Source organism: Odocoileus virginianus, unplaced genomic scaffold (assembly GCF_023699985.2).
Source record: "Odocoileus virginianus isolate 20LAN1187 ecotype Illinois unplaced genomic scaffold, Ovbor_1.2 Unplaced_Contig_22, whole genome shotgun sequence".
Taxonomy (NCBI): Eukaryota; Metazoa; Chordata; class Mammalia; order Artiodactyla; family Cervidae; genus Odocoileus; species Odocoileus virginianus.
In genome coordinates, this window is record NW_027224339.1 from 1,246,189 (window position 1) to 1,267,635 (window position 21,447).

Genomic DNA, 21,447 nt, shown 5'->3' on the forward strand with positions numbered 1-21,447 from the left:
TTCTCCAGGCAGGAATACTGGAGTGGGTTGCCATGCCCTCCTCCAGGGGATCTTCCTGACCCAGGGATCTCTCACATCTGTGTTAGCAGGTGGGTTCTTTACCACTGGCACCACCTGGGAAGCCTGTATGTTTTATATTGTACATAATATTAATACATGAAAGTCCATATTAGTGTTTTTGTTTTTGTATGTGTGGGTTTTAGGTTTTATTTTTTTCAAACTTTGGCTTTTCAACTCTGAATTGTAATTTATTTATTTTAATTGAATTATAGTTGATTTACAATAAATTGTTTGTTTCAGGTGTACAGCAAAGTGATTCAGTCATATATATATATATATATAAAATTCTTTTCAGATTCTTCTGTTTTTCTACCGATAGACATATGCAATAAAAAGATTTGGGAAGCAGCCCACCCAGAGTTTGACAAAATGCTTTTGCTGTCAACTCAGCTGATTCTACCACCACCCTGTGATGCAGGCAAGATGTATTTTCCCACTCCTATCAAATATGAAGAAACATTGAGGAATTTACTAAAGATATAAAACTTAGCAAGTGTTAGACCTGGGCCCCGTCCCCAGGATTTCTGATCCCAGAGTTTGTGTCTTTCCACACCAAGTGACCTTGCTGAATGAGCTCTTAGCTATCTACACGTGACTTTTTTACTTAGGAATTTTAAAGCCATTTAAGATTATGTGATTCTAAAACCTGTGCCGGATGCTTTCTAACATATAGATTTAAAGACATTGGGGCCCAGGAGGTTAAGTGGCTGTCATTTCCTTAAGCAGAGAAGGAAAAAGGAAACATTACTGCTATTTCCCTTCCTCCTCTCACAGTGACCCCACACATCCTCAGAAGCATTTGACTTGACTGAGTAATGGCAACATTATTTTGTACATTACCAATTGTAATGCATTTTAGTACATTCCATCCACACCAGTACATTATACATCCACACCAGCCCTGGGAAAACAAGTCCCAGGTTGATGCACATGTATATTCAGGTCTGAGAAAGGCTGGTCTAGGGCATTGACCTTTGTTTCAACTCAAGCCTGGCTCTCATTTTCCCTCACCAGCCTGTCTGGCAATGCTCGTGAATCCTTTTCATGGCCAGTGCCAGACAGACTTTCTCTATAGCAAGACAATTTCTCTTTAGTCAAAGGTGGCATTCCTTAGAGTGGAATATATAGGATAATTTACTAGGATCAGTTCAGTTCAGTCGCTCAGTTATGTCCGACTCTTTGCGACCCCATGGACTGCAGCACACCAGGCCTCCCTGTCCATCACCAACTCCCAGAGTTTACCCAAACTCATGTCCATTGAGTCAGTGATGCCATCCAACCATCTCATCCTCTGCTGTCCCCTTCTCCTCCTGCCTTCAATCTTTCCCAGCATCAGAGTCTTTTCCAATGAGTCAGCTCTTCCCATCAGGTGGCCAAAGTATTGGAGTTTCAGCTTCAACATCAGTCCTTCCAATGAACACTCAGGACTGATCTCCTTTAGGATGGACTGGTTGGATCTTCTTGCACTCTACTAGGATATCGGAAGCAAATAATTAGAAAAAAATTTTTTTTGCCATTTTTCTAGCTGTTCCTCTATTATACTTTTTAGACAGCTTTATTAAGATATAATTCATGGGCTTCCCTGGTGCTGTGGTGGTTGAGAGTTCACTTTGCAGTGCAGGGAACACTGGTTCACTCCTGTTCTGGGAAGATCCCACATACCACGGGGCAGCTAGGCCCATGGGCCACAACTACTGAGCCTACACTCTAGAGCCTGTAAGCCACAACTACTGAAGTCCATATGACCTAGAGTCTGTGCTCCGCAACAGGAGAAGCCACTGCAATAAGAAGCCTGCACACCTCAACTAGAGAGTAGCCTCTCCTCGTTACAACTAGAGAAAGCCCACACACGGCAATAAAGACTCAGCACAGCCAAAATATAAATTAATTAATTTAAAGTAAATAAAAATAAAATCTTTTAAAACTATGTAATTCACATATCATCAACTCACCCATTTAGAGTATATGATTCGATGGTTTTAAGTATATTCACCCCCGCCCCAACCTTAGGAAACCACTACTCTACTTTTTCTCTCTGTAGGTTTGCCTATTCTAGGTAATCTCATATAAATGGTATCATGTGATTGCAATATGTGATCTTTTGTGTCTGGTTTCTTTCACTCAGCATAATGTTTTCAGGGTTCATCCATGTAATTAACTGTACTTCATTCCTTTTTATTGCCTAATAAAATTCCATTGTGTTGATATACCATATTTTGTTTATCCATTCACTAGTTCATGGACATTAGGGTTGTTTCCACCTATGTACTATTATGAATAATGCTGCTGTGAACAGTTGCATATAAGTTTCTTGGTGGACATATGTTTTCATTTCTCTTGGATATTACTGTGTGCCTGATCAGCATAAATGTTAAATTTTGAGAAAAGAAAACAGTAGGAAAGTAAATATGGTTCTCTCATGTAATTAAATTTTTATTTCTTCTTTGGCTTTTCATGTCATCCCTCTGAATCTTTCCCATTTTATTGACTTTCTTATTTATCTCTTTACATGTCTTCCTGACTGCTACTTACTCCTGCTAGGGATGCTGTGAGGGTAAAGGAAACATTTATTACTGAGTAACGTAACGTTTAACTTCATAGCAACCTATGTAAGGTTGATACTGTTAAACCCATTTAAAGGAAAGGAAACTAAGGTTCTGAGATTATAACTTGTTCAAAATCACCTAGTAATTAAGAAGCAGGAGTGAGAGGAGCCCACTTCTAATTTGATTCCAAAGCCCATGCTCTTTCTGTAGTCTGTCTGCCAGATGAAGTATTTAGTGAGGTTCAGGGGATAGATCTTGCCTCTCACTGAAGACTCCAAGATGAATATATGGAATGAGAAAAACAAGAAGTGAGGGGGATTATGCCAAGATTTTGATGAGACTATGTGCATGGGGTATATAGGAGCTGGAGGGATGGTAGATGAATATAGAAGTAGAACCTGGTTTGGGGAAGGAACGTGTTGGTGAGTGTTCAGTTTGGGACATATAGAATTTGAGGACATTATTCATTCAGGTGATATTTAGTTTGAGTGGCTTGTCTGTGCTTGACATTGTTCAGGACACTGGAAATACATTGAAGAAAGGGCTAGCCATGGTCCCTGCTCTAATGGAGACTGTGGACTTAGTGTAAGGGTAGACAGACAAAAACAGTTATAACTAAGTGTATTGGGTGTCATGAAGTAAGGGGGATAATTTAATATAGACACCTGGAGAAACTGATTCTATAAGGCTCCAGGGTTAGTAGAAAGATGTTTAAAATGGCTGTAGCTTGGATAAACAAGGTCCTACTCTATAGCACAGGGAACTATATTCAGTATCCTGTGATAAACCATAATGGAAAAGAATATGAAAAATGTATGTATGTATGTGTGTGTGTGTATATATATATATATATATTCAGAATCAGGATATATATACAGAAATTTGCTGTACAGTAGAAATTAACATTGTAAATCAACTATACTTCAATAAAATAAATTTTAAAAAATGGCTATAGCTTAAGGTACAAATGGAGGAAGGACAGAGAATTATCAGAAGTGGATATAGGAGATACAAAGGTTAAAGAGTTGATAATACTGTTTTCCCCTAACTTGCCCCTTCCTACACAGGGCAAAAATGATGATTGCCTCCAGCTATAGGGAACAACTGGTAGTTCCCTGATTGTCACGCTTTGTTGCCCCCATGACTTCTGCCTGGAATTTTCCTCCCCTGTCCATTTTGTCTGGCCAACTCCTGCCCATCTTTATCATAATCTTTCAGAAAGCCTGCTGTGTCCCCTTGTTCTATGTCCCCACAGTTTCCTGAGCCTACTGTTCACACTGTCTCTTCTATTAATTGTAATTGCAGTAAAAGCAGGGACCTGTTCATCAACCTGAGTAGCCCCCCAGTGCTTGACACATAGTGGGATGGGTGCATGGATGAATTAAACAAAAATGATCACATCTGGAAGAGAATCTGCATTTTATGCACAAGAGGAAGAGGTTTCATCACTTCATTAAAAGGGAACTTGACTAAGTCAGTGGTTCTTAACCTGGGGTGATTTTGCCTCTCCCCACACCCAACTTGGAGCACTTGACAATGTCTAGAGACATTTTTGATTATGACAATTGACTTGGGGGAGGGGCACGTGGTTATAAGCATTGAGTAGAGGCCAAGGATGCTAAGCATCCTATAGTGCACAAGATAACCCTCCACAACAGTTATCCAGTCCAAAATATCAGTAGGGCTGAGGTTGAGAAACCCAGGTGTAACCAAGTTTAGCTGTCTTCTGCCTAAAGCAGTGGTTCTCAAAGTGTGCCCCCCACCCCTGCCAGTGGCAGCATACACCTGGGAACTGATAGAAAGGCAAATTCTAAGATCCCACTCCAAAGCCACTGAAAGAGAAACTCCAGGGATGGGCCCACTGTGTTTGAACAAGCTCTCCATGGAGTGTGGTGCAGGCTGACATTTGAGAACCACTTCTAAAGTAAAAAACACCGGTTGGCAGGCATTCCCTGGAAGTCCCGTGGTTAGGAGTCTGTGTTTTTACTTCAGAGGGTGGGGAAAGTGGGCTGGTAATAAAGCCAGGGCCAAAACTTCAAGAGACTCCCGGGGTGGGAGAGTGGGTAAGGAATAATGGTAAAACAGTCCACAGGAAGTTAAGGGCTCCAGGGTGAAGTGGTCCTTGATATCAGATATTTCTGAAGAGTTGCTAAATATGAGAACAGGAAAGGGGAGGTGAGACTGCTGCTAATAGTTAAGACTCCTGAAATGGAGCGAGGCAGGGATAATGTCATTCAGAAGTGGCAGGTTTGAGCAGCGGAGGCCTGAAAGCTTTCAGTTTGCAGTCATATGTGTGGAAGAACCACTTGTAAAAATTTGTATTTAATGTTAGGTTTCTGGAAATAACTTGCTAGGACTCTCAACCCCTCTAACACAGAAGCTCTTATTCTTTTTGTGTTTTCTTTCAGGCTTTAGTTTATGTACATAGCTATTTTTACAGTGGAGAGTTGCTGTCACAGTAAATTAAAAAGTGTTTTCCAAGGTTATACCAGAGCAGTAGGCAGAGGAGGTAAACTAGATCCCATGACCAGTTTGTTCTGCTTGGGTGCACGGTGGTCATAGGAAAAGCTAGGCAGGTGCCTTAGGCTAATTTTGGTTCTCTGGGAAGAAACCAGTAAAGTCAACTTCAGAACAGAAATTCTCAAGCTTCATTAAGGAAGTCAAGGATATAGATAAGACAATGGGAGAGGAAAAGTCTTCTTTAGGGGAAAAAACTTATAAATAGTAGATACTCAGAGCCATTCGGATTGGATAGTTTTATGAAGACGTTTTTTATTGAGTGGATGTGAGGGGAGAAAAGAATTTTAGAGCCTTGTCTGTGTTGGGAGAGGGAGAGTTAAAATAGGTGCTGGTGTTAGGGATTTGTTTCCCTAACAAGTTGAGTATGTTAGGGAACTGCTCCCTAGTGTTGATTGTATTTTTAAAGCAGTTGTTTCCATAGAAGACTTAAAAATTTTTTTTCTTTAGAAGGAAATTTCATGACTATATGTGTGTCAGGCACAGTGCAGTGAATTTTTAAGCACACTTCATAAGCCAGGGAAATTAATGGTGGTATCCCCAGTTTGTAGTATGAGGAAATTGAGGCTCTAAGTAAAATGATGGGGCTAGAGTCAGACAGCAAGTAAGTGTCAGGGATAGAATTCTAAACCCTGGTATGTTTTTCTCCAAGACTACTGTAATTAACATAGCAAGAGAGTTGCTGTAGTGATCAGTTTCCTAGAGGTTATCTGATATATCTTTGTACCTCCCCTTATTGGACTAGACTCAGTACCCAAGGTTGTATGTACATCATAACTGCGAGGAGATTTTTCAAAATAATGTGGTCTAAGCTTCCCCCAAAGAAGTTCTATGGAGGAAGACTTTTAACAAAAGAACCACTTTCCCCCCACCCCCATTTCCTCCTAGTGTCTCCTCTTTCCCAGAAGCCAGGCTGTACAAAGGCTGATTTTAGAGCATGGAGCAGGTGTCAGGCAGGGCTGGGCCAGCCAGCTTCAAGCCAATTCAGCTGTGATGGTGACAGCTGCTCCTCTCCAGTTGCCTGTAACTAGCGGATCTTAATCACCTGGAAGAGGGACAGGGAGCACAAGGGTCTTTTGTGGCCATGGGCAACTGGTGTGAAGCTTTCTGGATTCAGATTTTTCTCTGTTGTAAATCAGTGGTGTGACCTGGGGTAAGCTGATCCCTTAACTACTTTTTTTTTTTTTAATATAGTTATATTGCATAGAAGACCAGCAGACAGGATAAAGTAGTGGTTGGGTAGGTTTGGCCTATAGACTCTCCCTAAAGGATGGGCTTTTTTCCAACTAATGTGGAAGATAAAGGTAGGAGCAGAGTCTCTATGGATGGGGCGGGGGTGGGGGGAGGTGGCGCGTGTATATTACTGGAGGGGACAGCAAGATTGAAATAAAGGAGTATTTGTGATTCTGTTTTAAATGGGAGGAATGGACCACATGTGTCACTGGAAATACAGGAGTCCCTTGGAGACAGTTGAAGCACAGGCCCACACAAAGGTGAGGAAGAAGATAGTCAAAATGCAGGTTAGGGGCCAACTTTGAAGAGGATGGGGGGCATTTTGTCCTCTGAAACAAGCATAAATAAATTGAAGATAATATGATGTTTTTATTTACTATATACTAATATATCTTAAAAGAGGGCAATACCCTCCTCACAGAGTACCAACTACTTATGCAACTCTTATCTGTGATTTTTACCAAACAACAGATGTTTGGTATTCTATCTTCATTTTATTTTATTGAAATCTTGCCTACAGCTCACTTCTTTTCACATCCTCCACCATGGGCCACACATTTACCATTTTTTGTGTTTTGATGGCTAGATTGTAGTCCATCACTGCTATACCACAGTTTGTTTAACCATTGATCAATTTAAAAACTTTTGGGAAGCAGATGATTTGAAAGAATGAACTTGTCTACAGTTTTCTCACATTGCTGGTTTCTGTGTATCACAGGATAGTTCTGAAGCTTTTTTTCTACCTCAAATTATTTCTGTTCTGCCTCAAATTTTTTCAGTCTCTACAAATATAACTCACTTTCAGCCCATCATACATATCTACTTGTTTGGCCATGTCTTTGTGAATTTAAAAAATGTCCTCCTAGTGTTCAGGTGACTTCTTAACTTCTCTGCCTGTTTTACTTCTTTAGCTATGCTTTCTTCACTTTTTGTTGCCTATAATTCTTTTCTATTGAAGCAACTTTACTTTTATAACTTCTAATTAGTCACATTAAAAGTCCAGAACTGTCTAATGTATTTAGGATTAATGATACAAACATTATCGGGATGCTGAATTAATTATATGTATGTATCTCTTAGTTTTATATTACATAGTTAAAATAACATTTATTTTTGTTGATATAATTAACATATAACATTGTTTTAAGATGTACAGCATGTTGGTCTGATATGTCTATCATAAATAATGTTTAATATCTAATGCCACTTTAGAATAAATTCAGCCAGTCCTTCAATCCTGTTGAAAGCTTTGTTTCTTATAGGCTTTATTGAATCAAAATAGTTAAAATAGCCCAAAATGTCTTCTTAGAAGTATGCTTTAAATGTAAAATCACCAGAATGTGTACAAAAATTATTAATTGATAATAAGCTTGTGGCCGGAAATATTTTCAACCAAATTTCCAAAATCAGTTTCATTTAATGACAGAAATAAAGTGGAAAAATATTTATGAAAGATTGCCAAACAAATAGATTTATGTATAAATGACTAAAAAACCTTAAATTTAAAAAAATCTGAAAGGAACTGAAATGCTAAAAATACACCCTAAAAGTTACAGAACTATCCTAGTGGTACATGGAAATGATCAGTATATAAAATGCCAGTGACTGAAAAATACGGATTTTTCTACTATTTGTTGCTTTAACTAATTCACCTGGAGCCAATATAATACTATATTCTTAAAAATTAGTATCGTTTATCAGGAGAATAAAATATGGCTGTAGCCACATTTTATTATACTTCATTACAGAGTTAATAGGTAGTGCTTTAATTGCTGATGAGTCTAAACAGATTTTGTTGTTCCTTTTTTGATGACTGACATAAGATTTTTATATTTTTTAGCCACTAACCCAAAGGAAAGTAGTATTAACTATCAGGTTGTATTAGATTTTCATTATTTTCTGTGTTAAGTTCTTTTTTCATCAAAATCATGGCTGCTTTTATCTGTATTGCTTTCTTTTTATTTTTTAAAATTAAAAAAATTGTTTCTGTTTTTTTAACTTTTTTTTTTTTCAAACTTTAAACTTTTTATTTTGTATTGGGGTATAGCCAATTAACAATGTTGTGATAGTTTCAGGTGAACAGTGAAGGGACTCAGCTATTTCCACTATTTCCCAAACCCCCCTCCCATCCAGGCTGCCACATAACATTGAGCAGAGTTCCATGTGCTATACAATAGGTCCTTGTTGGCTATCCATTTTAAATATAGCAGTGTGTACATGTAGATCCCAAACTCCCTATTTTATTCCTCCCCACCATCCCTCACTGGTAACTATAAGTTTGTTCTCTAAGTCTGAGAGTCTGTTTCTAAGTTTAGTAGGTAAGTTCATTTGTATCATTTCATTTTAGAGTCTGCATTTATGGGATGTCATGCCATATATCTCTCCTCTGTCTGACTTACTTCACTCAGCATGACAACTTCTAGGTCCATCCATGTTGCTGCAAATGACATTATTTCATTCTTTTTAATGGCTGAGTAATATTCCATTGTGTGTATGTACCACATCTTCTTTATCCATTCCTCTGTCAATGGACATTTAGGTTGCTTCCATGTCTTGGCTAAACAGTGCTGCAGTGAACATTGGGGTGCATGTATCCTTTCAGATTGTGTTTTCCTTGGAGTATATGCCCAAGACTGGGATTGCAGAGTCATATGGTAGCTCTATGTTTAGTTTTTTTAAGAAACCTCCATACTGTTCTCCATAGTGGCTGTACCAGTTTGCATTCCCACCAACAGTGTAGGAGGATTCCCTTTTCTCTACACCTCTCCAACGTTTATTGTCAGATTTTTTGATGATAGCCATTCTGACTGGTGTGAGGTGATATCTCACTGTAGTTTTGATTTGCATTTCTCTAATAATGAGCTATGTTGAGCATCTTTTCATGTGTCTTTTGGCCATTTGTATGTCTTCTTTGGAGGAATGTCTGTTTAGGTCTTCTGCCCGTTTTTGATTGGGTTGTTTGTTGTAATGCTGTTAAGACTAATAAGCTGTTGGTGAATTTTGGAGACTAATCCCTTGTAAGTCACATCATTTGCAAATATTTTCTCCCAATCTGTGGGTTGTCTTTTCATTTTGTTTATTGTTTCCTTTGCTGTGCAAAAGCTTTTGAGTTTAAGTAGGTCCCATTTGTTTATTTTTGTTTTTATTTCCATTATTCTGGGAGACTGTATTGCTTTTTAAACTTTGTAAAATTTTTAATGTATTAAAGTTTTATTTTTATTTAGTCATATTCATCACCTATAGGTGATAATTTCTTCTTTTGTTTTGGTATTAATAGAATTCCTTCACACGTTGAGTATAAATGCACCCTTCCATTTTCTTATAGTGTCTCAAAATTTTTAAAAAGTTTGAATCCTTGACTCATCTGGAATGAGTTTTTAACAAAAGCATTTTTTGAAAGTTCCATTCCCCAATGAACCACCATTTCTCACACTGTAATTCAAAGACATTGTGTGAATTGTTTTTCTGCTACCCATTCTCCCACATAGTTGAAGTTGCTTGAATTCTAATTTCAGATTTCATGGTAAATGCATTTCTCTATCTCTGAGCCTTGTACGTGTCTTTCCCTACTTAAAAAATATTTCCCTACTTTTTAATCTGGAAACTCAACCCTTTACTACCTAGTAACCAAAAAAAAAATAGTGATAAACAGAAAACTGTATCTTGAAATTGCACAGAAAGATACCATAGGTATGGAATCCCCTGTGGCTCAGACGGTAATCTGCCTGCAATGCAGGAGACCTGGGTTTGATCCCTAGGTCAGGAAGATCCCCTGGAGAAGGGAATGGCAACTCCTTCCAGTATTCTTGTCTGGAGAATTCCCATGGACAGAGGAGCCTGGCAGGCTACAGTCCTTGGGGTCACAAAGAGTTGGACATGACTGAGCCACTAACACTTTCACTTTCATACCATAGGTATTTTATTTTATTTTTCCATGTGTCAGCAGTCTTAGCAGATTTTTATTCTGTTTATTTACTTATTTTCTAAGTGAAGTTTTTAAGTACAGAAGTCAGGTCTTTCTAGATTCAGAGTTTAAATCCAAATATTACTAAATTCATTTCTCTCTAGCAGCCAGAGAGCAGCAGCTGTTGAGCTTTTGAGAGAATAACAAAGAACACAGAGAAGAATGTATTTGAACTACCGTTAATTGCGTTTGAGCTAAACTATGAATCTGAAACCAATAGAATAAACCTTCTAAAGATTAAATTCACCAGACGCTCAGTGGCATCATTAAGGAAATTAGTCTAAGTCCTTGGATCCTGTGTTCTTTGCTTCTGAGTCTGAAGGCTTTGTGATGCTTCTAACTGGAACCAGTGGCCATACATGCGAAGGAATCTGGGGAAGTTGTTTGGCTTGAGTCGCCGTTCCTCTTTTCTCTTCAACTGCCATTATCACCCCTGCTCATTTCTTTCTCTGTTTTTAATCTCTTAATTTTGAGCTGTCTTTCAGAGTGGCACAGAAACAAAGCATTGTTTTTAATGCAGGTGACATTTAGGAGCAAAATAAGTTAGAAGTTTTAAGACTTAAGTCCCTTAAAATGTCTTAAAGGGCCAGGGGAGCCTAAATGTAGAGCCCCACAACCCCCACCTCCTGCTCCCTGCTCCCTGGTGGGAAACTTGTTATGTGGACTTTGAAGATTCCTTTTTACATTCCAACAAGTAACATCACATAAAACATGGTGAGGAAGCTTGTGTTTTATTTTTTTCTTTCAAGGATCACTGACTCACTGGAAGATTTCAGTTAAGAATCATAAGTTTTAAAAAAGCAGTTTTTTAAAAGGAAAGAAATATGTACCATTCATCTGGTTTTAAGATTAGAAAAGGGGAACATAAATCCTACTCTTCAATAAATGTACCAAGTAATTCGCAAGAACTACTTGAGTTTTATGTTATTGAAAGAAGAGAAACAGAGGAGAAGGAAAAAGAGGGGTGTACTGAATTATATATTAATATACAACTAGTTTCCCTCTAAAAAACAGAAATAGAAACAGTAGATAATGCCAAACTTTGCCATTGAAAGCATTATAGAAGTTGTAGTGCAAGTTTGTATGTGTATGTGGAAAACTATTCCCCAAATTTAGAACACCAGTTGTTTGTATTCTTGTCCATTTCTTACACATTCTTGTCTCTCTCCTTTGTTTCTGTTTGTGTGTGTGTAGAGAGAAAATCTTGCCACATTGTTTTCACCATAGATTGTCCTGTTTTTTTTGCTTTGTCACTGATAGACCTCTTCAGCTTACATTATTTTTTAACATTTTCATGTATCATGTAGCATGATATAAACATTTATTTAAATGGTTGAATTAAATAATCACCCAAGTTTTTTGAGATTAGAGACTGCATGTTTTACTTACGTGTGTATCACTCAAATGATCAATGAGTAAGGGAAGTAAGCACTATATCGGAGTTGTTTTAATCACATCTCTGGGATTTTAAAAAAAGATTATGAATGCAGTTGTGACAAACATCTTTTGTACAAAGCACCCTTTTTACATGGGAGAGGAGCTGTCTAATTTGGGGGTAGGGTAGGGGAATCTGTTCCTGAACTGAGAGTACTGGGTCAGACATTTTGTTTATGGGGTTGTATAGTCAACAGCATCTTGAGTGTGTCTTCATTACCCAAATAGCCCACAGTTATTTGCCTTTATCTGTATTATTTTACTAACACAGTGGGTGAATATTGTAATAAGTAGTCATTTACTTGTGATTGATTTCATTCATTCCTTTTATTTATTTTTTGGTGTTCCTTCATATTTATTTATTTATTTTTCCCGTTTATTTTTATTAGTTGGAGGCTAATTACTTTACAATATTGTAGTGGTTTTTGCCATACATTGACGACATTCATTCCTTTTATAGAAACCGTCTGTCTCTAACTTCTTGTTATGAGAAGCTTGAGCATTAAATTTATAGTTAGATGACAAACTATTTGTACATCATACTGTCACATTACAGAAGTAAAATTGACAGGATTCAGCAAATGTCCAGGTGGAAATGAAGTCCTAAATGTTTCTATACTGTATTAAATTGTTGTCATCTTTGCCATGTTTAGTCCCATGACATATATGTGCCCAGTTAGGGTAACTGTTGGGTTAATTTTTTCTGGTGGTTGTTGCTGTGGTAAAATAAATTTCTGTAGATGTTTATTATTGGAATGTAAAAGAGTTTTTAGATTTTATCTTATAATTTACCCCTTTGTTGAACTCATTACTTTTAGTTTCTTGAATATCTTTGTCTTTTAGGTTATATAATTATATAAAGTGCAAATATTGTTGTTTTAATTTTATCTCCTTTAGATTATATAATTATATAATGTGCAAATACTGTTTTAATTTTATCTCCTTATGTTGCTTTCATTTTTCATACATGGTTACAATGATTCAGTTTTCTAACATGATTAATTAGGAATGGTGACTAGATATCTTTGTGTAGTTTTCTGCCTTTTTTTTTTCTGGATGAATACCTCTAGTGTGTGTGTTTTAAGAATAGTGTCGACTTCTCTCAGGCATACCATATTTATAGTTAAAAGAAAATCCTTCTTTTAATATCAGAAATGAATACTGAATTTTCAGGCCATTTAAACTATTTGTTGTTGTTCAGTTGCTAAGTCATGCCCAACTCTTTGTGACCCCATGGACTGCAGCCCACCAGGCTTCCCTGTCCTTCTCCCAAAGTTTGCTAAATCTTGTCCACTGAGTCAGTGTTACCATCCAACCATCTCATCCTCTGTTACCCCTTTCTCCTCTTGCCCTCAATCTCTCTCAGCTTCAGGGTCTTTTCCAGTGAGTCAGCTCTTCTTATTTAAACTATTATTTATTCACTTAATTTTATTTTTTCTGTTTTTCTTGTGAATCTCTGGTCTTATTTAAAATCAGCCTCAGGATAAAACCTTAATGCCCATGAAGATCAATTCTTTTAAACTGCTGGTGTATGGTTTGGTAAAATTTTGTTTAGAATTTTACATCTATGTTCACAGATAGGACCAAACTATAATTTTCCTTTTCAGGGTATAGCCCTAAGTCAGGTTTAGTTCAAACTGACTTTCACTACATGAAAATGAATTAGATAGGACATGTTTAAGGAATCTTTGTGTGATAGAATTATTATTCATTTACTGTTTAGACATTTAAGTGCCATTTTTGTTTCTTTTGAAATTTATTGATAATGTTGTTTATTTCTATGGTCTAGATTCACTTAAATTCCTGATTTCACTTTGGGTACTTGAATTTTCTTTTCTAGAAAGTTATTCCTTTTCTTTTTTTAAAGAAAATCTGCATATGGAATGCCCTGATAGTGTATATCATCTTTGCAGTAATTATATATCTTTAAAATCAATAATTTGCATGCTTTTCTCTTTTGTTGAATTGTACTAGCGGTTTATCAGTTTTATTACTTTTTTAAACCATCCTTTTCCTAAGAGAGACATGTAGAGCTATTGATATATTTTGATTCATATTTGAATTTTAAATAGTCACTTTCTTGATTTAGTTGTCATTTAAGAAAAATTTATTTCACAATTTCCATGTGGTTTGTATTCTTTTATCCTACTTATGTTTTTTGCTATGTAAGAATCCTGCCATTTCATATTTGAGACTTTTTAAGCCTGAGTATATTATAAATTTTTGTGAAAAACACTTTCCCAAACTTTTCCACCTGATTATTATGATGAACCTGATAATTACATTCTATTGTTTTGTTTAGATATATTGAACTCTTTCATTGTTGTTTTTGCTGCTAATTTGCTTTCCCATATTGAAATAATCAAACAGTTCTTCAGTTAAATTGTGTTTCTCATGTTAAATTTATCAGTTTTTTGTTTTATTAAAAATCATTAGATTTTGTTTTACTTCCTGGATATTTAAAAAATCATTATCTCGTGCTTTAAAAAAATCATTTTGTAATATCTGGTTTTGGTTTAAAATTTGCTTGTTTAGAAGCAGATTCTGTGACTCAGATCTTTTAATTTGCATTAGAAAACCTAAAAGGAATAGCCTTTAAAAAAATGAAGTATAGTCGATTTATAATATTGTATTGGTTTTAGGTGTACAACATAGTGATTTAGTATTTTTCCAGATTATACTCCATTATAGGCTATTACAAGATAATGGTTATAATTCCCTGTGATACACATTGTATCCTTGTTGCTTATCTTTTTTATACTTATTTTTATTTATTTATTTGGCTGTTCTGGGTCTTAGTTGCAGCACATGGGATCTTTAGTTGTGGTATGTAGGATCTTAGTTCCCTGACCAGGGATTGAACCCAGGGCCCCTGCATTGGGAGCTTGGAGTCTTAACCACTGAACCACTAGGGAAGCCGAGCTTATCTATTTTATACACAGTAGTTTGTATCTATTAATTCCATGACCATAATCTGCCCCTCATCTCTTCCTTCCTCCCTCCCTTTGGTAACCACAAGTTTGTTTTCTTTATCTATGAGTCTGTTTCTGTTGTCATTTGCAGAAGTAGACATTTTTAAATGTATTTTTATAATCAGGGTCAGATTTCATTTAATTCAATGTATAATTTTTATTGTATTTACTGCATAAAATTTAGCATTATAATTAGCCTGTATTTTTCACTTAGGGAACTTTTTTCTTTTAAAATTCAAACTGTTGTAAATTTAAGAGATGTTTAAATGATGTGGGAGGATAGCTTTAATTCCTTAATTGATAATATTGCCTCAATTTCTTTCTTAAAAATTTTTATTTATTTATTTTTGGCTGCACTGGCTCTTTGATGCAGAGCATGAGCTTTCTCTAGTTGTGGTGAGCTGGGGCTACTCTTCACTGTGGTGCACAGGCTTCTCATTGCAGTTGCTTCTCTTGGTTGGAGCACAGGCTCTAGGTGTGCTGGCTTCAGTAGTTGTAGCATGCATGCCCTAGAGTGTGTGGGCTCAATAGTTGTGGTTCATGGGCTTAGTTGCTCCACAGCATGTGGGATCTTCCTGGACCAGGGATTGAACTCATGTCCCTGCATTGGCAGGCGGATTCTCAACCACTGGACCACCAGGGAAGTCCTCTCAATGTCTTATAGGTGTGTTCAGTGATTCTTTTATTTTTTAATTATCTAATGGATATTTGCCAGAGAATGGTAGTCTTTCTTATACACTGCTTAGGCCATCTATCTTATATTTGTTTTTCTTATACTATCTTAATTGCTCTTTTCACTTTATCCTTGTGACTTTACATATTTGCTTTCAGTGTTGTGAAACTTTTTACTTGATCCTGGTTTGCTTTTTAAATAATGGCTGGAAATTTCCCTGACCTGGGGAAGGAAACAGACATCCATATCCAGGAAGCCCAGAGACTTCCAAATAAGAGGAACCCAAAGAGACCCACACCAAGACACAATTAAAATGTCACAAGTTAAAGACAAAGAATATTAAAAGCAGCAAGAGAAAAACACCTTGTTACACAGAAGGGAATCCCCCAGAGACAGATTTTACAGCAGAAACTTTGAAGGCCAGAAGAGAGTGGTACAATGTATTCAAAGTACCGAAAGAAAAAAACTTCCAACCAAGAATACTACCTGGCAAAGTTATTTAGAAGGGAAAGAGAGAGAGTTTCTAGGCAAACAAAAGCTAAAGGAGTTCATCACCACTAAACTAGCCTTATAGGAAATGTTAAAGGGATTTGTTTAACCTGAAAAGAAAGGGTGTTATTTAGTAACACATATGAAAGACTAAATCTCACTGGAAAGGTAAATATATAGTAAAAGTAGTGGTTTAATCACTTACAAAGCTAGTATAAAGCTCCAATACTTTGGCCACCTGATGCGAAGAACTGACTCATTGGAAAAGACCCTGATGCTAGGAAAGATTGAAGGCAGGAGGAGAAGGGGATGACAGAGGATGAGATGGTTGGATGGCATCACCGACTTGATGGACATGAGTTTGAGCAAGCTCCGGGAGTTGGTGATGGACAGGGAAGCCTGGCATGCTGCAGTCCATGGGATTGAGCTACTGAACTGAACTGAAAGTTAGTATGAAGCTTAAAAAAAAAAAACAAAAGTAGTAAAAATACTGATTACAACAATTAGCTGTATAAGGTGAAAGATAAATGTGACATGAAAAACATAAAACATGATAAGGGGAGAGTAATAATGTTGAGCTTTAAAATGGGATCAAACAAATTATTGTCAAGTTAAAATAGCCTGTTATAAGTTGTTATATGTAAGCTTTATGGTAACCTTAAAGCAAAAAGCTTCCCTGGCTCAGATGGCAAAGAATCTGCCTGCAGTGCAGGAGACCTGGGTTCAATCCCTGGGTCAGGAAGATCCCCTGGAGGAGAGCCATGACAACCCACTCCAGTATTCTTGCCTGGAGAATCCCCATGGACAGAGGAGCCTGGTGGGCTACAGTCCATGGGGTCACACAGAGTCAGACATGACTGAGCAATTAAACACACACAACCATAAAGCAAAAACCTATAGTAAATACATGGAAGAGAAGGAGAAAGGGATATAAACTTACCACTAAAGAAAGTCATCAAACACAAAGGAAGAGAGCAAGAAACAGAGAGAAACTAAAAAAAAAAAAAAAAAAACAGACAGAAAACAATTAACAAAATGGCAATACACACACCTATCAATAATTGCTTTAAATGTTAAGACCCTTCTATATGTTGCCTACAGGAGACTCACTATAAATATAAGGACACACAGAGACTGAAAATAAGGGGATAAAAGAAAGATATTCCATGCAAATGGAAACTAAAAGAAAGCTGGAGCACCTTGAAAAAGGAAAAACAAAGCCCAAAGTTAATAGAAGGAAGGAAATAACAAAAATTAGAGCAGAAATAGATTGAGACTAAAAAGATAGTAGAAAAGCTCAATGAAACTAAGAACTTATTCTTTGAAAAGATAAATAAAATGAACAAACCTTTTCTAGACTCACCAACAAAAAAAAGGGAGAAAGAAGTCAGATAAAAACAAATGAAAGAGGAGATGTTACAACTGTTGCCACAGAAACACAAAGGATCATTACTATGGACCAATTACACTGTAATAAATTGGACAACCTGAAAGAAATGGATACATTCCTAGAAAAATGCAGCCTATGAAGACTGATGAAAGAGAAAATATAAAAAACCTATTACTAGCAAGGAGATTGACTTAGTAATCAAAAACCTCCCAAAAAATGAAAGTCCAGGGCCAGAGGCTTCACTGGTCATCCAAAGAAGATGCCTTCATTTTATTAACAGAAGAATTAATGCCAGTCTTTGTCACATTCTTCTAAAAAATAGAAGAGATGGGACTCTTTCAAGCTGATTTTGCAAGGCCAGCATGACCCTGATATCAAAACCAGATAAGAATGCCACAAGAAAAAGATTAGAAGCCAATATCCCTGATGAACATAAATGCAAAAATCATCAGCAAAATATTAGCAAACTGAAACCAACATTTACATTTTTTTTTATTGTAGTGGTTTTTGTCATACATTGACATGAATCAGCCATGGATTTACATGTATTCCCCATCCCGATCCCCCCTCCCACCTCCCTCTCCACCCAATTCCTCTGGGTCTTCCCAGTGCACCAGGCCTGAGCACTTGTCTCATGCATCCAACCTGGGCTGGTGATCTGTTTCACCATAGATAATATACATGTTTCGATGCTGTTCTCTTGAAACATCCCACCCTCGCCTTCTCCCACAGAGTCCAAAAGTCTGTTCTGTACATCTGTGTCTCTTTTTCTGTTTTGCATATAGGTAATATTACTCAGCCATTAAAAAGAATTCATTTGAATCAGTTCTAATGAGATGGATGAAACTGGAGCCCATTATACAGAGTGAAGTAAGCCAGAAAGATAAAGACCATTACAGTATACTAACACATGTATATGGAATTTAGAAAGATGGTAATGATAACCCTATATGCAAAACAGAAAAAGAGACACAGATGTACAGAACAGACTTTTGAAACCAACATTTACATTTAAAGGATCATAGTAGGATTTATTCTGGGGACACAAGGATGGTCCATTCTCAAACAGATTAGTCAGTGTGATACACTACATTAACAAAATGAAAGATAGACCCCATGGCGTCCCTGTATATGGGTGACCTGCACTTGGACGTCACCGAGGCCATGCTGTATGAAAAGTTCAGTCCTGCCGGGCCTGTGCTGTCCATTCAGGTCTGCCGTGATATGATCACCCGCCGCTCCCTGTGTTAATGCCTACGTCAACTTCCAGCAGCCGGCTGACGCTGAGCGGGCCTTGGACACCATGAACTTTGATGTAATTAAGGGAAAGCCGATCCGGATCATGTGGTCTCAGAGGGATCCGTCCCTGAGAAAATCTGGTGTGGGAAACGTCTTCATCAAGAATCTGGACAAATCTATAGATAACAAGGCACTTTATGATACTTTTTTGCTTTGGGGAACATTCTGTCCTGCAAGGTGGTGTGTGATGAGAACGGCTCTAAGGGTTATGCCTTTGTCCACTTCGAGACCCAGGAGGCTGCCGACAAGGCCATCGAGAAGATGAACGGCATGCTCCTCAATGACCGCAAAGTGTTTGTGGGCAGATTCAAGTCTCGAAAAGAGCGGGAAGCTGAACTTGGAGCCAAAGCCAAGGAATTCACCAATGTTTACATCAAAAACTTTGGGGAAGAGGTTGATGATGAAAATCTGAAAGAGCTATTTAGCCAGTTTGGTAAGACCCTAAGTGTCAAGGTGATGAGAGATCCCAGTGGGAAATCCAAAGGCTTTGGCTTTGTGAGTTACGAAAAACACGAGAATGCTGATAAGGCTGTAGAAGAGATGAATGGAAAAGAAATCACTGGGAAGGTCATTTTCGTTGGCCGTGCACAGAAGAAAGTGGAGCGGCAGGCCGAGTTAAAGCGGAAGTTTGAACAGCTGAAGCAGGAGAGGATCAGTTGCTATCAGGGGGTGAACTCTACATTAAGAACTTGGATGACACCATTGATGACGAGAAGTTAAGGAAAGAGTTTTCTCCTTTTGGATCAATTCACCAGTGCTAAGGTGATGCTAGAGGATGGGAGAAGCAAAGGATTTGGCTTTGTCTGCTTCTCATCCCCTGAAGAGGCAACCAAAGCAGTCACGGAGATGAATGGACGCATTGTGGGCTCCAAGCCACTGTATGTCGCTCTGGCCCAGAGAAAGGAGGAGAGGAAGGCTCATCTGACTAACCAGTATATGCAGCGGGTGGCCGGGATGCGGGCACTGCCTGCCAACGCCATCTTAAATCAGTTCCAGCCTGCAGCTGGGGGCTACTTTGTGCCAGCAGTTCCACAGGCTCAGGGAAGACCTCATTATTACACACCTAACCAGTTAGCAAGCACAGTTGAGGCCTAATCCACACTGGCAGCAAGGTGGGAGACCTCAAGGCTTCCAAGGAATGCCAAGTGCTATACGCCAGTCTGGGCCTCGTCCAGCTCTTCGCCATCTGGCTCCAACAGGGTCTGAGTGCCCGGACCGCTTGGCTGTGGACTTTGGTAGGGCTGGTGCCACCCAGCAAGGGCTGACCGACAGCTGCCAGTCTGGAGGTGTTCCCACAGCTGTGCAGAACTTAACGCCTCTGGCTGCTGTTGCTGCTACTGCTCCTCGGGCTGTTGCACCTTACGAATAGGCCTCCAGCGTCTACAGTCCTCACCCTGCCATCCAGCCCCTGCAGGCACCCCAGCCTGTGGGCCACGTGCAGGGGCAGGAGCCGCTGGCCACCTCCATGCTGGCTGCAGCACCCCCCCCCCCCCCCCCCAGGAACAGAAGCAGATGCTCGGTGAACGTCTGTTCCCACTCATCCAGACAATGCACTCGAACCTGGCTGGGAAGATAACTGGCATGCTGCTGGAGACGACAACTTGGAGCTGCCGCACATGCTGGAGTCCCCCGAGTCTCTCCACTCCAAGGTGGATGAGGCTGTGGCGGTCCTTCAGGCTCATCATGCCAAGAAAGAAGCTGCTCAGAAGGTGGGCGCTGTCGCTGCTGCTACCTCTTAGACAAGGACGAACCGATTCAAAAGCCAAATAAACCTTCATGGAATTCAGCTCAAGGTTTGAAGACTTCCTAGCTTGTCCTATGGACCTCAACACCAAGAACCGCAATTGCAAATTTAATAGGTCATTTTGTATCAAAAGGTCAATTATGAAGCACCTAGAATTTTTCAATTTAAAGAATATATTCTCTGGGCTCTGATATGGCCCAGACAGTGTTAACTTTTTTTTTTTCTATTGTGGGTTTTGATTTTTTCCCCCAGAAATTGGTTTTATTTGATGTACCCAAATCTTGCTGCTGCTGCTAAGTCACTTCAGTCGTGTCCGACTCTCTGTGACCCCACAGACGGCAGCCCACCAGGCTCCTCTGTTCCTGGGATTCTCCAGGCAAGAATACTGGAGTGGGTTGCTATTTCCTTCTCCAATGCATGAAAGTGAAAGTGAAGTCGTTCAGTCATGCCTGACTCCTAGTGACCCCATGGACCACAGCCTACCAGGCTCCTCCGTTCATGGGATTTTCCAGGCAAGAGTACTGGAGTGGGGTGTCATTGCCTTCTCCAACCCAAGTCTTAAGTTTCTCAATAAAGAAAAAAATCTCCATTAAAAAAAAAGAAAGAAATCATAGGATCATCTAAATAGATGGAGAAAAAGCACTTGACAAAATTCAGCATCCATTTATGATTAAAAAAATAACAAAGTAGATTTAGAGGGAAGGTACCTCAACATAATAAAGGCCATATATGATAAGACTACAGCTAACAACAGTGAAAGGTTGAAAGCTTTTCTTCTAAAATCAGAAACAAGTTAAGGATGCCCAGTCTCACTATTTTTATTCAGCATAGTATTGGCGTACCTTGTTTTACTGCACTTTTCTTCATTGTGCTTCATAGATATTGTGATTTTTACAAATTGAAAGTTTGTGTCAACCCTATTTCAAGCAAGTCTCTTGGTGCCATTTTTTCTAATAGCATTTGCTCACTTCATGTCTTGGTGTCACATGAGTCACATTTTGGTAATTCTCACAATATTTCAAACTTTTTCATTATTATATTTGTCATGGTAAACTGTAATCACTGATCTTTGATGTTACTATTACAATTTTGGAGGATGCCACGAATCCTGTGCATATGACAGTGA

General features: G+C 38.3%; 1 protein-coding gene and 1 pseudogene across 1 annotated transcript in view; both read left to right on the forward strand.

The window, feature by feature from the left end:
* Window positions 1-21,447, forward strand: part of CLCN5 (chloride voltage-gated channel 5) — a 186,196-nt gene that overhangs the window by 51,066 nt on the left and 113,683 nt on the right. The window lies entirely within an intron of this gene.
* Window positions 18,213-20,532, forward strand: LOC110139560 (polyadenylate-binding protein 4 pseudogene; annotated as a pseudogene).